This window comes from Phyllobates terribilis, unplaced genomic scaffold (genome assembly GCF_046119375.1).
Source record: "Phyllobates terribilis strain yellow unplaced genomic scaffold, ASM4611937v1 Scaffold_11__3_contigs__length_659146591, whole genome shotgun sequence".
NCBI lineage: Eukaryota > Metazoa > Chordata > Amphibia > Anura > Dendrobatidae > Phyllobates > Phyllobates terribilis.
The window spans coordinates 513,143,325-513,158,135 of record NW_027362771.1 but is presented as its reverse complement, the minus strand read 5'-3'; positions in this window follow the sequence as shown (position 1 = coordinate 513,158,135).

Below are 14,811 nucleotides of genomic sequence, written 5' to 3'. Positions count from 1 at the left end.
ATTCAACCCCCTGCAGATTTAGCTTGTTGACTCATGCGGAATTAACTTGGCATTGTGACATTTGTACTGTAGATCAGCCTGGAAGTGGGAAATGCACTGCAGCAATTTTTTTTTTTTTTTTTTTTTTTTTAAAACGTTAAAAGTTAGTTCAGAGTGTCATTTATTATTCAATCCCTCAAACCACAAGAATTCTGTTTGGTCCCCCTAAAGTATTAAGAAGTAGTTCAGGCACCAAGAATAATGAGCTTCACATGTGTGGATTAAAGATCTCTTTTGCCAGCCTTTTCTGACAATTTAAGACCCTCCCCAAACTTGTGAACAGCACTCAGACATGGTCAACATGGGAAAGACAAAGGAGCATTCCAAGGCCATCAGAGACAAGATCGTGGAGGGTCACAAGACTGGCAAGGGGTACAAAACCCTTTCCAAGGAGTTGGGCCTACCTGTCTCTACTGTTGGGAGCATCATCCGTAAGTGGAAGGCTTATGGAACTACTGTTAGCCTTCCACAGCCTGGACAGCCTTTGAAAGTGTCCTCCCGTGCTGAGGCCAGGCTTGTCCGAAGAGTCAAGGCTAACCCAAGGACAACAAGGAAGGAGCTCCGGGAAGATCTCATGGCAGTGGGGACATTGGTTTCAGTCAATACCATAAGTAACGTACTCCACCGCAATGGTCTCCGTTCCAGACGAGCCTGTATGGTACCTTTACTTTCAAAGCGTCATGTCAAGGCTCATCTACAGTTTGCTCATGATCACTTGGAGGACTCTGAGACAGACTGGTTCAAGGCTCTATGGTCTGATGAGACCAAGATCGAGATCTTTGAAGCCAACCACACACGTGACGTTTGGAGACTGGACGGCACTGCATACGACCCCAAGAATACCATCCCTACAGTCAAGCATGGTGGTGGCAGCATCATGCTGTGGGGCTGTTTCTCAGCCAAGGGGCCTGGCCATCTGGTCCGCATCCATGGGAAGATGGATAGCACGGCCTACCTGGAGATTTTGGCCAAGAACCTCCGCTCCTCCATCAAGGATCTTAAGATGGGTCGTAATTTCATCTTCCAACAAGACAACGACCCAAAGCACACAGCCAAGAAAACCAAGGCCTGGTTCAAGAGAGAAAAAGTCAAGGTGTTGGAGTGGCCTAGCCAGTCTCCTGACCTTAACCCAATTGAAAACTTGTGGAAGGAGCTCAATAATAAAGTCCACATGAGACACCCAAAGAACCTAGATAACTTGGAGAAGATCTGCATGGAGGATTGGGCCAAGATAACTCCACAGACCTGTGCCGGCCTGATCAGGTCTTATAAAAGACGATTATTAGCTGTAATTGCAAACAAGGGTTATTCCACAAAATATTAAACATAGGGGTTGTATAATAATTGACCCACACTTTTATGTTTAAAATTCAATAAAATTCAACTGAGCAACATAACTTTTTGGTTTGTAAGATTTATGCTTCTGTTCATAAAACCTACTCTCATTTGCAGTTTGAAGGCGCTAACTTATTTGCATCTTATCAAACCAGCTAAATCTGCAGGGGGTTGAATACTACTTGTAGGCACTGTAGTTCCACCAAGTCCTTGCTTCTGGAGCTTCAGTATAAGGCTGTTATGTGGTACAGTATCAAATACCTTTGCAAAGTCCAGATAAATCACACCAGCCGCATTACCAACATCCAGATTTACACTTACCTCCTCATAGAAGCCCAACATGACTTATTCTTTATGAATCCATGCTGGTTGTTAGTTATTATGATATTCTCTGCAATATATTTCTGCAGGTCATCTCTTATGATGCCCTCCAAAAGTTTGCACACTACTGATGTCAGACTTACCGCACGGTAGTTGCCTGGATCCACCTTCTTACCTTTCTTAAATATCGAAATCACATCAGCCATCCTCCAATCCTGTGGCACCAACCCTGTTACAAGAGAGTCAAAGAAGATGAGACACAGCGGTCTGTCAATTACTGAGCTCAACTCCCTCAGCATCCGTGGATGAATACCATCTGGGTTGGGGGATTTGTCAATGTTTAATTTGCTCAGAGACAGGTCTACTTCTCGTGTTAAATTAGTTATATCAGGTGGTGAACTTTGTTGCCTTGTAGAATGATCCCTGGAAAAGTCAGTTCGTTGGTGAACACAGATAAAAAGTGCATGTCTAAAATCGCAGCCCTTTCTTTGTTCTCTATACTTATCTTGTTATTATCATCTTTTATACCATCCGTTTTTTCTTTTTGGCAATGATGTATTTATGAATTTTGGGGGGATTTATTTTAGTGTCGCTGGGGATTTGTGTTTCAGTAGCTAACTTTGCTAGCTTGATTTCTTTTTTACATTTCTTGTTGAAATCTTTATATTCCTGAAAGATTTTGAATGTCCTTTGTTTTTGTCTTATTATACTTTGAACTGTCTTATTTATCCATAACGGTTTCTTTTTATTCCTGGACATTTTATTACCAGAGGGTATAAGTTCTAGTAGTAATTCCTTAAACATGTCCCATTTATGTTCGTTATCCCCAGTTACCATGACATGGTCCTGACGCGCCCTCTGGGCCAGTGCTATAGGGGATACCCGGAGCCGGATCTGTATGGGGGTAGTAGTCCTTGTGGCGGTGACCCGGTCCGTGCCCAGGGTGTCAAACTAAGTGGCAGTCTATGGCAGTAGATGTTATTAAGTGTCGACTACGCCACCCGTTGAGTGCGGCTTTGAAGCCGCCGCTGCAGAGCAGTCCGCTGAGGCCGGTGGTATATGTGCAGCAGTGATGGTATAACCCCCACCGGAGGGGTATGGCCTCAGGGCAGCAGGTGTGGATGATGGGGGTTGTGATGATGCAGGAAGGAGACTCAGAGTCGGGAGATGCAGTTCAGGGTTTTTACTTACTGGTGTCCTTTTGGTCACTCTGGCCTTGAGTGACCACCCGAGCCGTGCTGCGTCCACCAGGTCCTGGACTCGGCCAACCCCCAGGCAATTCCGGAGCGTGGTCCTGAGCTCCTTTCTGACTCTCCCTTCCTCTGGCCGTTCCCACCAGGGATCCACTTTTGGCCGGCTCCCTCGGGTCTCTTGGTGGTCAAGCCTCCTCTGGGCTCCCTGACCCTATACTTGGTGTGCCTTTCTAGTGGATTTGGTGAGGGTCGTGGCAGATCCTGACCACGACCTCCGGTTCCTGGCTAAGGGTTGCTTCTGCCTCTGCCAGCTTGGGATCCGGTACCCGTGTCCGCCAACCCTTCACCCTTCTGTCCTTATTCTGGGATCTTGGGGTTCTCTTCTTTCTTTCTCTCTGGGTCCTTCTGACTCCTCTCTCTCTCTCACTCTGCAGGCCTTGCTCTGGAGCTGGGCCCAGCCGGAGCCACAGCTCCCTGTCAGCCCTCCTGGCTGAGCTCCTCTGCTCTGCTCCTCCTCTCTCTGACTAAAGACCCAATTCTAAGATGGTGCCCACCTTATATACTCCCTCTATGTGTGAGCCCAGGTGACCAGCACCCAATGGGCTCCTAGCTTTACCCAGACTACTCCCCCTATCTGCCCCTACACTACTGGGATGTTCCACCCCCCTCCCACTCCAGCCAGGGACAGACGCTGTCGTACCTGCACATATACTGGTGGGAGTACCGTCGTTCTGTCCCCCGGAAATGGGATGTATGTAGTGCATGCAGCCTACTAGCTCAGTTCCACACTCCATCCTTACCCGGGAGTGGAATACCACACCTCTGGCTTGAGGTGTAATACCCCTGTAGCAGCCGAATCCTCAGGGTGCTACAGTCCCAGTCTACACGATAAAGATTTTCCCTTAATTTGTTAAAATCAGCTTTACTAAAGTTCCAGGTTTTTGCATTTCCACTTTGAAATTATTTATTGAATACTACGTTGAAACTTACCATATTATGGTCGCTGCTGCCCTATAGATCTGAAATTGTATCACGTCTATTTGATAGAATCAGATCCAGCAGATTACCTCCCCTGGTTGGATCATCTACCAGCTGGGAGAGGTAATTGCCCTGAACTGTGGATAAGAACGTGCAGCTTTTAGAACAACCAGCAGACTCTATGTCCCATTGAATGTCTGGATAGTTAAAATCCCCCATAATACGGAGCCTATTATATGCTGTTTTTTTAATTTGTTGCAGTATTTCATCCTCTACCTATTCAGCTATATTAGGAGACTTGTAACAAACTCCAATTAGCAGCTTTCCATTATGGCCATGCCCATGTATATTTACCTTAAGTAGACTTTAACGAAAATACACACCACTCCAACATTTTTGCCTTTCCTGTACTTTCTGAATGTAGAATAAACTTCTACATTTTTAACCCTGTCATGGCTTTCATCCAGCCAGGTTTCAATAATGCCCAATTTTTATTGTTTATAACAGATAGAAATAATTTTTCTTGCAGCATAACAATACCCTAACTGATCAAAAATAATAGCACCCATGGCTCTTTCTTCCATATCTGCATATGGTATTGATGCTCAACCTATATTGTTGCCTTCTCAAGACTTTCTAGGTAACTTCCTTTTTATGGGCATATGCCCCTTTAAGGTAAGAACACAAGATTCCATTATGACATCACAATTAAGCATTCCCTGCTTATACAAGTGTTTACACTCCCATCGTCACTTTGACATTCCGGTGTCATTGCTGTCAGTGATCAGCTGCATAGCTATTCACATATTGACTGCGCTTGGATTTATTTTGAATTGTTGAAATGTCTGGAATTCCTCCAGACAGACTTCAGGTGTTAGCACTACTGCAGGGGATTCTTACTACCTATGCCCCTGACTTTGTGCTACCCCTACCCGACGGCGTCCTCAGCTTCACTTACCGGCTGGTTTTGAAGCTAGTGAGAGACTGCCTGACCAAATACCACCAAGGTCGAATAAGCTCAGAATATCTTGAGCATTTACAGCAGAACATCTGGACATTAGTACAACAGGTAAATAGCAGACAATCTGCACAAATCATATAAAAATAATAATAATAATAATAATAATAGACAATACTAATGGAATACAAGTTTAAGTTTAACCTGTACCAAATACCCAGAAAAGGATAGTGGGGGAGCTGAAATAGGGTGTACAGGCTTCATTACTTGCCGTGCAGATACTTACTAGTATTTGCCGTGCAGATAGCGGAGTAACAAGGTGACATAAACGGCTTCCTCCATTCTGAATTTCTCTCATGATTTTCCTTTCTTGTTTATTCTCATCTTTATAGGCTGAAGAAAAATCTCAAAGTGGAGAATTTGCCTATTTTAAACAACTGGCCCAAAATGTCCTGCTTGTACTGGAGTATCCGGCCTACTCACTGGAGCGCCTGGTAAGGATCCATCATCTTCTATATCTCATGCCCTTGTCTGATCTTCTCCAGATCCCCAGTCATATAGCAGAAGCTCAGATTTATGATGTTAGAGGCCTCATGTCCGCTCCGGGCAGACACGGGATATTTTATGACAGCCTGTGTCTGCGGCTCCATCATCAGTGATGACAGTCTGTACTCAGCGGTGCGGAGTTTGTATTTCCGCCTCTGTCTCACACGATTATCACAATCTTCCTTCTTGTAAATGCTGCAGTTCTGATAGACGTTATTAGAGAACAGTTGTATGTACAAATCCCTTATATATGAATGTGGTTGTACTGGAGTGAGCGGCCTATAGACCGTCCCATACTGAACTGATCAAGTAAATCCAGTATACAGTGCATCTCATACTGAAATTATCATGTAAATCCAGTATACAGTGCATCTCATACTGAAATTATCATGTAAATCCAGTATACAGTGCACCTCATACTGAAATTATCATTTAAATCCAGTATACAGTGCGTCCCATACTGAAATTATCATGTAAATCCAGTATACAGTGCACCTCATACTGAAATTATCATGTAAATCCCGTATTAGTCCTTCCTGCCTTATATGTGGTAATTTAGTGATTGTGAAATGTTATATTAATTGTATATATTATATCTATCAGGAAAAATCAGAAGGCGACTCCAAAGAGGGGCAAAACCTAAATATTGCTGACCCTGATACCAGTCAGCCGGGGCTAAACCCTGATCTGATGGAAGGTAAGTCAATCATCTAATATTTTACATGCAAATATCAAGTTATAGAGAACAGCAGAGAATATGGAGATTTACTCTTCATCCTCTGTATGAGGCCGCTGACGTCTCATGAACCCCCTATAGACTACAATGGAGGGGGCTCGTGTAATTCTGCTTCTCTCCTCTTCTCAGCCGCCAATCATGTCATTGTTGTGACTCGATCACATCCTGAGCAATTACACATTTATGGTACAGTATATATAGATATGCCATAATTATATACAATGTGTGCAGAATATCCATATACCTAGTGTTATTCCATGTACAGGGGTCTCGTCATTTCCTTCATTACATGGATGAGTTATATAATAAGTGCTGACATAGACTAATATATGACGTCTCTTCATTATTTTACCATTATTTTAGGAATAACTGTGCCGGAAGATTCTGATGGTGGAATATGTGAGACCCCAGAGATCATCCAGGAATCTGCCAGTGTAAGTATCAGAGGGACGTCTGTAGATCATCAGATGATGGCTGTGAATTACACATCCCATATTATACCCCATATGATAATGGGATAGCGCTGGTCTTCATGTAGATCAGATCTATTATGTGTGACGATGGCATTATTATTATTCTGCCTCCTCTGTGTGATGTCACTTATTCTTCCCTGCAGCACAATGATATATCTGTATGCTGGATATCCCCCTATAATATAATAGTGTCTGTAGAGGGTCCGACTTGTATCAGGCCCTCTACATCTGCCGCAGTGTAATCAGCAGGGACATCATATAGAAGTGAGACCTTCCTGCATCTAAGGCTTTTATTTTCCTGCAGTTTCTATGTCTTATTGTCATTTCTTATTTCTTTTTAGGCCTTGACCGGATCATTAAATCCGTTGAGCCTTCCTTGTAAGAACGCCTATAAACTGATCAAACTGATCAGCTTTGGAGCTTATGGGTGAGCTTTACTTTGGTATAATATTTATTTTCTATCACTCCTTATGATAAAGCCTCTGTCTCTGCATCCTGCCCTCGTAATGTTCCCATAGACAAATGATGAGTCCACATCACTGTCCATATCCGTCACTATTCAGTTCAGGTAGGGTGTGACGTGGATGAGGACCCCCCATTAATGATCATTTATGGATTATTATTTTATTTAATTGTAGACATGAATTTCTAGTGACGGCTGCGCAACTAGTATTGGTCATTAGTGCAGGAGATCATTTGATAAGGTCTATAGATGGACTGTTAGTAAGAATTCATAATAAATCATGGATTTTCCTTCTCTCAGGGCCGTCCACTTAGTGCGCCATAAAGACACAAACCAAGTATGCGCTATGAAGAAAATGGACAAACAGATCCTGAAAGAGCCAAGGAGACTTGAACGAGCCTTTCTGGAGAGGGACATCTCAGCATTCGCTGATTGTCCATTTGTGGCCTCCATGTTCTGCTCCTTTCCTACTAAGCTTCATCTGTGTATTGTCATGGAGTATGCACCAGGTAGGACACATCCATTGCATCAGTACCCAGCCCACGTCTGCTTAATCCTAGCACTTTATTTATAACCAGAATGTGCCCACATGGACGGTTACATGTTCTCATTGCACTTACTATAAGTTATCTGTTACCAAGATGCCTGAAAAAACATTAATCTCTCTGAACGTCTCCCCTGTATGTCCTCACTGAGCATGGCAGCAATTTCCACAAATGGAAAAAAAGATTGTAGATGAGGCCCCGCACTCTCTCTTTGTATAGGGTCACTCACCATTATACAGTATATCTCTTTGTATGAGATCCTGGCCCAATGTCTCTGCTTATTATCTCATTAACCCTCATCATGTGTGATTTACAGTGAAACAAACCCTGACCTGTCAAATTTTCTTTCTCCTGTAGGAGGAGACTGTGGCAAGCTTCTAAAGTCCAGGGGTGCCTTACCTGTCCCCCTGGCCCGTATGTACATTGCGGAAACTATTCTTGCTGTGGACTACCTGCACAGCTATGGTGTGGTGCACAGAGACCTGAAGCCTCAGAAGTAAGTGACCCTTGTAGTATAATAAAGGGGAAGAAGGTTTGAGTTTGTTATACAGTCTACGGGTTATTACTTGGGGCTGACACCATCTTTTCTTTCACAGCCTCCTGATAACATCAACAGGACATATTAAAGTCACCGATTTTGGGATTTCCAAACTCGGACTCATGAGACCAACATCGGACATCTACAAGGCTCCATTTGAGGACATCACCAGCGAGTTCCTTGATGATGAGGTCGGTTTTACTTACAGAATCTTGTACTTCACAAATCTCTCCTCTTTCTCCTTCTCAGATAATTTCTCATGTGGAAAACGTTTCCACTGATATTGTTTGTCACAATTATATTTATTGATCATCTCATTCTTCCGTTGGTTTCCAGTTTGTTGGCACCCCTGAATACGTAGCTCCAGAAGTAATCTTAATGAAAGGATATGGAAGGCCTGTTGACTGGTGGTCAATAGGGATCATCCTATATGAATTTCTCTTTGGATTTGCTCCATTTCATGGGGCTTCCAAAAGGGAGATTTACCACAGTATCCTCAGGGGTAAGTAAAGTAATCTAAATGCTATGTGATGACACAGTTATTTGGTTTGCTTGATTCTTTGGTTTCGTTACTAGTTTTGTTAAGGAAATAGATTTTTCTGAAAATAAATGAAGAGGTCTTATTTCCTGTAATATTTGTTTTTTACATAACAGATGACATAACTTGGACATATGATAAATACTCTCCTCCCCGCGATGCTCGGAGCATCATTACTGAGCTACTCAGAAGAAATCCGACACATAGACTTGGAACAGGTAATATTATAATAGTATTATTAATGACTTATTACACCTCTGTGACCAGAAAAAACTGAGATTCTCTACTTTACCTACTTCCAGAACAAGTCCTTCATGTCGGTTCCGTTACATTTTCAGTTTAGATTAACATAAACTATACAGATATGGAGCAGTTTCTCTGACAATGACTGTATCACTTTCTTTTTTGTCTTCCTTTTTCAGACGGAGCAGATGAGATCAAATTTCATCAATTTCTGTGTTACTTAGACTTTGACAACCTTCTAAGTCAGAAGCCCCTGTTTGTTCCTAACCTAAAGTCAGATGAGGACACCCACTACTTTAACAGTAAGTAAAATGAGATGTTGACGCGCCCCCTGGGACATATTCCTTTCTGAGGGGAATACCCGGCACCGGATCAGATGGGGGGTTGTAGTCTCCGAGCGGCTGTGACCCGGTCCCGTGCCCAGGGCGTCAAGCTCAGTGTTATGTGGCAGTCTTTACTGATGTTATTAAAGTTCGTTGTGTCGACTACGCCACCCGTTGTGATGCGGTCACTGTGGCCGCCGCTGCAGCAGGGTCCGCTGAGGCTGATGGTGGATGCGCAGCTTGGTGGGATAACCCCCAACGGGAGGGGTATAGCCTCAGAGGGGACAGGCGCAGAGGATGGGGGTTGTGGTGGTGCGGTGCAGCCGGTAATGATGACAGACTCGGGTTGTGCAGTTAAGGGTCTTTACTTACTGCAGATGTTCCTGGTCACTCTAGCTCCAAGTGACCTCCCGAGCCGTGCTGCGTCCACCAGGTCCTGGATCCGGTCAACCCCCAAACAAGTCCGGAGCGTGGCCCTGAGCTCTCCCTCTGTCCTTACTTCAGCCGTCCCCACCAGTGATTCACCTAAGTCCAGCTCCCTCGGGCCTTCTGTTGGGCAACCTTTGGCCTAAGGTTCCCTGACCCTTCCTGTGGTGTGCCTTCAGGGTGAATGTAGTGGGTGACCGTGACAGACACTGCCCACGGTCTCCGGTCTCTGGCTGGGGAATGTCTTTGCCCCCACCAGCTTGGGTTCCGGTACCCTTCTGCTGACTCCTCACCCGGTGTTCTTATTTGGGTTCTTGGGTCCCTTCTTTGTCCCCCTCTGGGTCTTTCTGCACTCCACTCTCTCTCCAGGGCTGTTGTTTCTTTCTCTCTCTTGCTGCAGGCTTGTCCTCTGCATCTGACTTCCTCTCTGCGTCTGACCCTGATCTTTGATGGTGCCCACCTTATATATCCCTCTATGTGTGAGCTCAGGTGACCAGCACCCAATGAGCTCCTACCACTACCCAGACTGCTCCCCCTTTCTGCCCCTACACTACATGGGATGTTCCTCCCCCCTCCCACTCCAGCCAGGAACAGGCTCGGTCGCACCTGCACATTTCTAAGTGGGAGTGCCGTCGGCCTGCTCCTCTGGAATGGGATGTATGTAGTGCATGCAGTCTATCTGAGCTCAGTTCCACACTCCTTCCTTACCCGGGAGTGGAATATCACACCTCTGGGTTGAGGTGCAATACCCCTGTAGCAGCCGAATCCTCAGGGTGCTACATTCCCCCCTGGTAAATCACAGCACGTCCTCGGGCTGCAAAGACAAAAACACCAAAACATACAAATTTTTATAAACATATAAAACATATAAAATATTATATATATAAAACTTTCTCGTCGTCTTTTTCTTTCTTCCTCCTCTGGTCACCGTGCAACTCGTGACCAGGTAAAGTGCGACAGTCTTTTGAAAAACAGTTTCTCATATAAAACCGGTAGGGGGCGCTTTAGGAAGCGCAACTATGTACAGGGAAATTTTGGCCGTTCTCAGTCCCCGGCCAGGTAAAGGGAAAGGGATGGCTGCTCACAGTCCTCAGCCTGGTATGGAAGGGGTCACACAGGTAAACAGTTCACTGGTCCCAACGGGGACTAAACTTTAAAGCAGCCACGGTTACTTGGGTACCCCGACAGGTAACTATATACAGTCCTTTGTACTATTTCAGTCATAGTACCTTCTAGCCTTGAACCCGTCCGGGTCTTCTGGCTCCTCCTCCCTACACCGCAACTCCTCCTCCGTCAGGCGGTGCACGTGGAGGGCATAAGGTCCCTTGGCACACTTGTGCCGGGTGAACGTTACCTCGTCACCGACGTAGAGGTCACGGCCTTTGTGACCCTCTGGCAGGTGAGACTCGACATCCCGTCGGGTAACGAAGACGTCACCCATGGTGTTCCGGTCCTTTATGAAGCCCCACCCATGCTGCGCATTAAACTTTATTACCGTCCCGATGGTACGGGGACGATCTGCTGCACGGGGGTTCCTTCTGGTCCGACTCTTTTGCTCCGCGCTGCGGGTCTGGGCCCATTGCTCTCTGGCCCGCCTCTCCTCCCGCTCTCTCTTGAACTCTGCCAGCTGTTGACGGCAACACTCGGTACGCTCTGCTGCAGCTGCCCGAGTCTCTCCGGTGAACCCCATCAAATCTTCTCCCGTGGGGTCCCACACGAACTGGGCTTCCTCGAGTGGAGGCGAGACCCGAGTCACGGGCTTTGGAGCCGGGATCAGGGGCTCACACAAGGGCCCCAACTTCTTTTGTCGCTCCAGTTCCAAGAATTCTTTGGGCCAGATGAAAGGCCGCCCGTCCGGCCACGTTAGCTGGCTGAAGGGGTCCTCTCCCAGATATGGCACCCTTGGTGTTGCGGGTGCGGGCGCGATGGTGGGGGCACCCAGGTTGCCCAGGCCTTGCGGCCAGGCCGGGGGCATCTGGAAGGTAAATGGAACTGTTAGGACGGCGGCGCCCTGGGCTACCTGGCCTTGCGACCAGGCCGGAGGCTCCGCGGAGGTAGATGGCTCTGCTGGGGATGCGGCGCCCGGAAACGCTAGGCCTTGCGACCAGGCCGGAGGCTTCCCTTCCTTCGCCACGCTCCGGGTCACGACGCGTGACGTCACTGGGGTCGCAACGGCGGCTTCCGGTCGGGGCCTAGTCGGTGGCGGTGTCATGGCGGTCTCGGGTACGGCCGGGGGACCTTCGGGCTCTGCGACGGGGAGCTGGGGCAGGTAAGCGGTCTTCCGGTATGGGGTATAGGCGTCCCCCTTACCTGCTGCCATGCGTCTCGCTCCCTCTTCTGCGCCGTCTCCGGCCTTGGGTCCTCCCGCGTCATCCGCAGAGGCAGTCGATGTCTTCTTCCAAGGGAGCGGGCTCCGTGGACGGGTTCCAGCTTGCTGGGCCATCTCCCGGCCCCACTCCGCCAGGATCTCCCTCTGCACTCGGGCCATCCTTCCCGCGAGGCCCTCCAGGGCACTCCGCGCGCACTCCCGATCTCGGGGAAGCTGCGCCAGGATCTCCGCTAAGCCTAGCGGGGTTGTTCACTCCAGCAGGCTCCTGACCATCGGGTCGGTGCTGCTCTGCTCTCCTCCTTCTTCCTCCAGCAGGCTCCTGGCCAGCGGGCCGGTGCTGCTCTGCTGCCGCTCCATTCCCGGGTCTACTCTTTCTCTCCTCGACTCCGGGTGCTCTCGCTCTAGACACCTTGCCTCCGGGTGCGCTCGTTCTAGACTGCTCCAAGCGACACCCATCTTTTCTCTTCTCTTTCGTCTCCTCCCACTTAGAGGGCGGTCCCGGGGCAACTCGGTGACTGTCAGCTCCAGGGGGAGTTCTTTCACGCTGACAGACACCTCCAGCATCACAGTCTCTGTTGGTGGGGGCGGTTTCCACTTTTGGCGCCATTTTCTGTCCTGGCCCACGATGGGAGGTGGCCTCTTGCCCTCCTTTGGCACGCCCATAATGGCGTCCGCTGCTCTTCCAAGGCGGGAAATCTGCGGTTTTGGCGGGAATCGCTTCCCAGTGGCGGGAAACTCTGCAGATGGCGGGAACAAGCTGGAAATGGCGGACAATCGGCGGGAAACGACTGGTGATGGAGTCCGATGGCGTGGACCCTCCGGAACCGGCAGGAGTCTTCTTTCTGAGGTAAACTTGCACTTTTCTTCAGGCACGCAGTACCCGGGTGTTGCGGGCACGTAATCCTGCCGACTACGCCAAAGTTGACGCGCCCCCTGGGACATATTCCTTTCTGAGGGGAATACCCGGCACCGGATCAGATGGGGGGTTGTAGTCTCCGAGCGGCTGTGACCCGGTCCCGTGCCCAGGGCGTCAAGCTCAGTGTTATGTGGCAGTCTTTACTGATGTTATTAAAGTTCGTTGTGTCGACTACGCCACCCGTTGTGATGCGGTCACTGTGGCCGCCGCTGCAGCAGGGTCCGCTGAGGCTGATGGTGGATGCGCAGCTTGGTGGGATAACCCCCAACGGGAGGGGTATAGCCTCAGAGGGGACAGGCGCAGAGGATGGGGGTTGTGGTGGTGCGGTGCAGCCGGTAATGATGACAGACTCGGGTTGTGCAGTTAAGGGTCTTTACTTACTGCAGATGTTCCTGGTCACTCTAGCTCCAAGTGACCTCCCGAGCCGTGCTGCGTCCACCAGGTCCTGGATCCGGTCAACCCCCAAACAAGTCCGGAGCGTGGCCCTGAGCTCTCCCTCTGTCCTTACTTCAGCCGTCCCCACCAGTGATTCACCTAAGTCCAGCTCCCTCGGGCCTTCTGTTGGGCAACCTTTGGCCTAAGGTTCCCTGACCCTTCCTGTGGTGTGCCTTCAGGGTGAATGTAGTGGGTGACCGTGACAGACACTGCCCACGGTCTCCGGTCTCTGGCTGGGGAATGTCTTTGCCCCCACCAGCTTGGGTTCCGGTACCCTTCTGCTGACTCCTCACCCGGTGTTCTTATTTGGGTTCTTGGGTCCCTTCTTTGTCCCCCTCTGGGTCTTTCTGCACTCCACTCTCTCTCCAGGGCTGTTGTTTCTTTCTCTCTCTTGCTGCAGGCTTGTCCTCTGCATCTGACTTCCTCTCTGCGTCTGACCCTGATCTTTGATGGTGCCCACCTTATATATCCCTCTATGTGTGAGCTCAGGTGACCAGCACCCAATGAGCTCCTACCACTACCCAGACTGCTCCCCCTTTCTGCCCCTACACTACATGGGATGTTCCTCCCCCCTCCCACTCCAGCCAGGAACAGGCTCGGTCGCACCTGCACATTTCTAAGTGGGAGTGCCGTCGGCCTGCTCCTCTGGAATGGGATGTATGTAGTGCATGCAGTCTATCTGAGCTCAGTTCCACACTCCTTCCTTACCCGGGAGTGGAATATCACACCTCTGGGTTGAGGTGCAATACCCCTGTAGCAGCCGAATCCTCAGGGTGCTACATTGTCATCTGCAGAAAACTCTTGTGTGTCTTGTCTTTCATTTAATATGACAATTAGTGATAACTTGGTGACTGTCTGACCTTGGTCTTATACTAATGCTCTCTAATAACCATTGTACTTTGCAGCTCACTCTAGAACATACAAACATATTGATTCAGATGAGGGTGACACAAGTGGGGACAGTGACTGGACAAAAGTCCAGAATTTTGTATCATCTTCTGAAAGGTTTTCTAAAGTAAGTATGTGATGAATGAAATGTATAAGGGCATGTGCACACTATGAGTATTTGATGAGTTTTTTGCCTTAGTATTTGTAATCCATACACAGGAGTGGAACAATCAGAATAAAAGTATCATAGAAACACGTCACCACTTATGTATTTATCTCCCACTACTGGTTTTGGCTTACAAATACTGATGTAATATACTGACAAAATACTGAATGTGTGCACGTGGCCTACAACCTATAATTCGAAAAAAGTTTAAAAATATATCTATTTTATATTTCTCTATTTGTTTTAGCTGTATAGCACCAATACCGTAAAGATGACCCATGAAGAGCCTATGTCACCTTCAGAGTGTTCCCCAGAGAACAGCGAAAAACTTTCAGACATGTGAGTAGATTATTATTATCATTATTATGAGATTCCATTCTGATATATGTTCAGATCCAAATACAAGACACAAGTGACACATA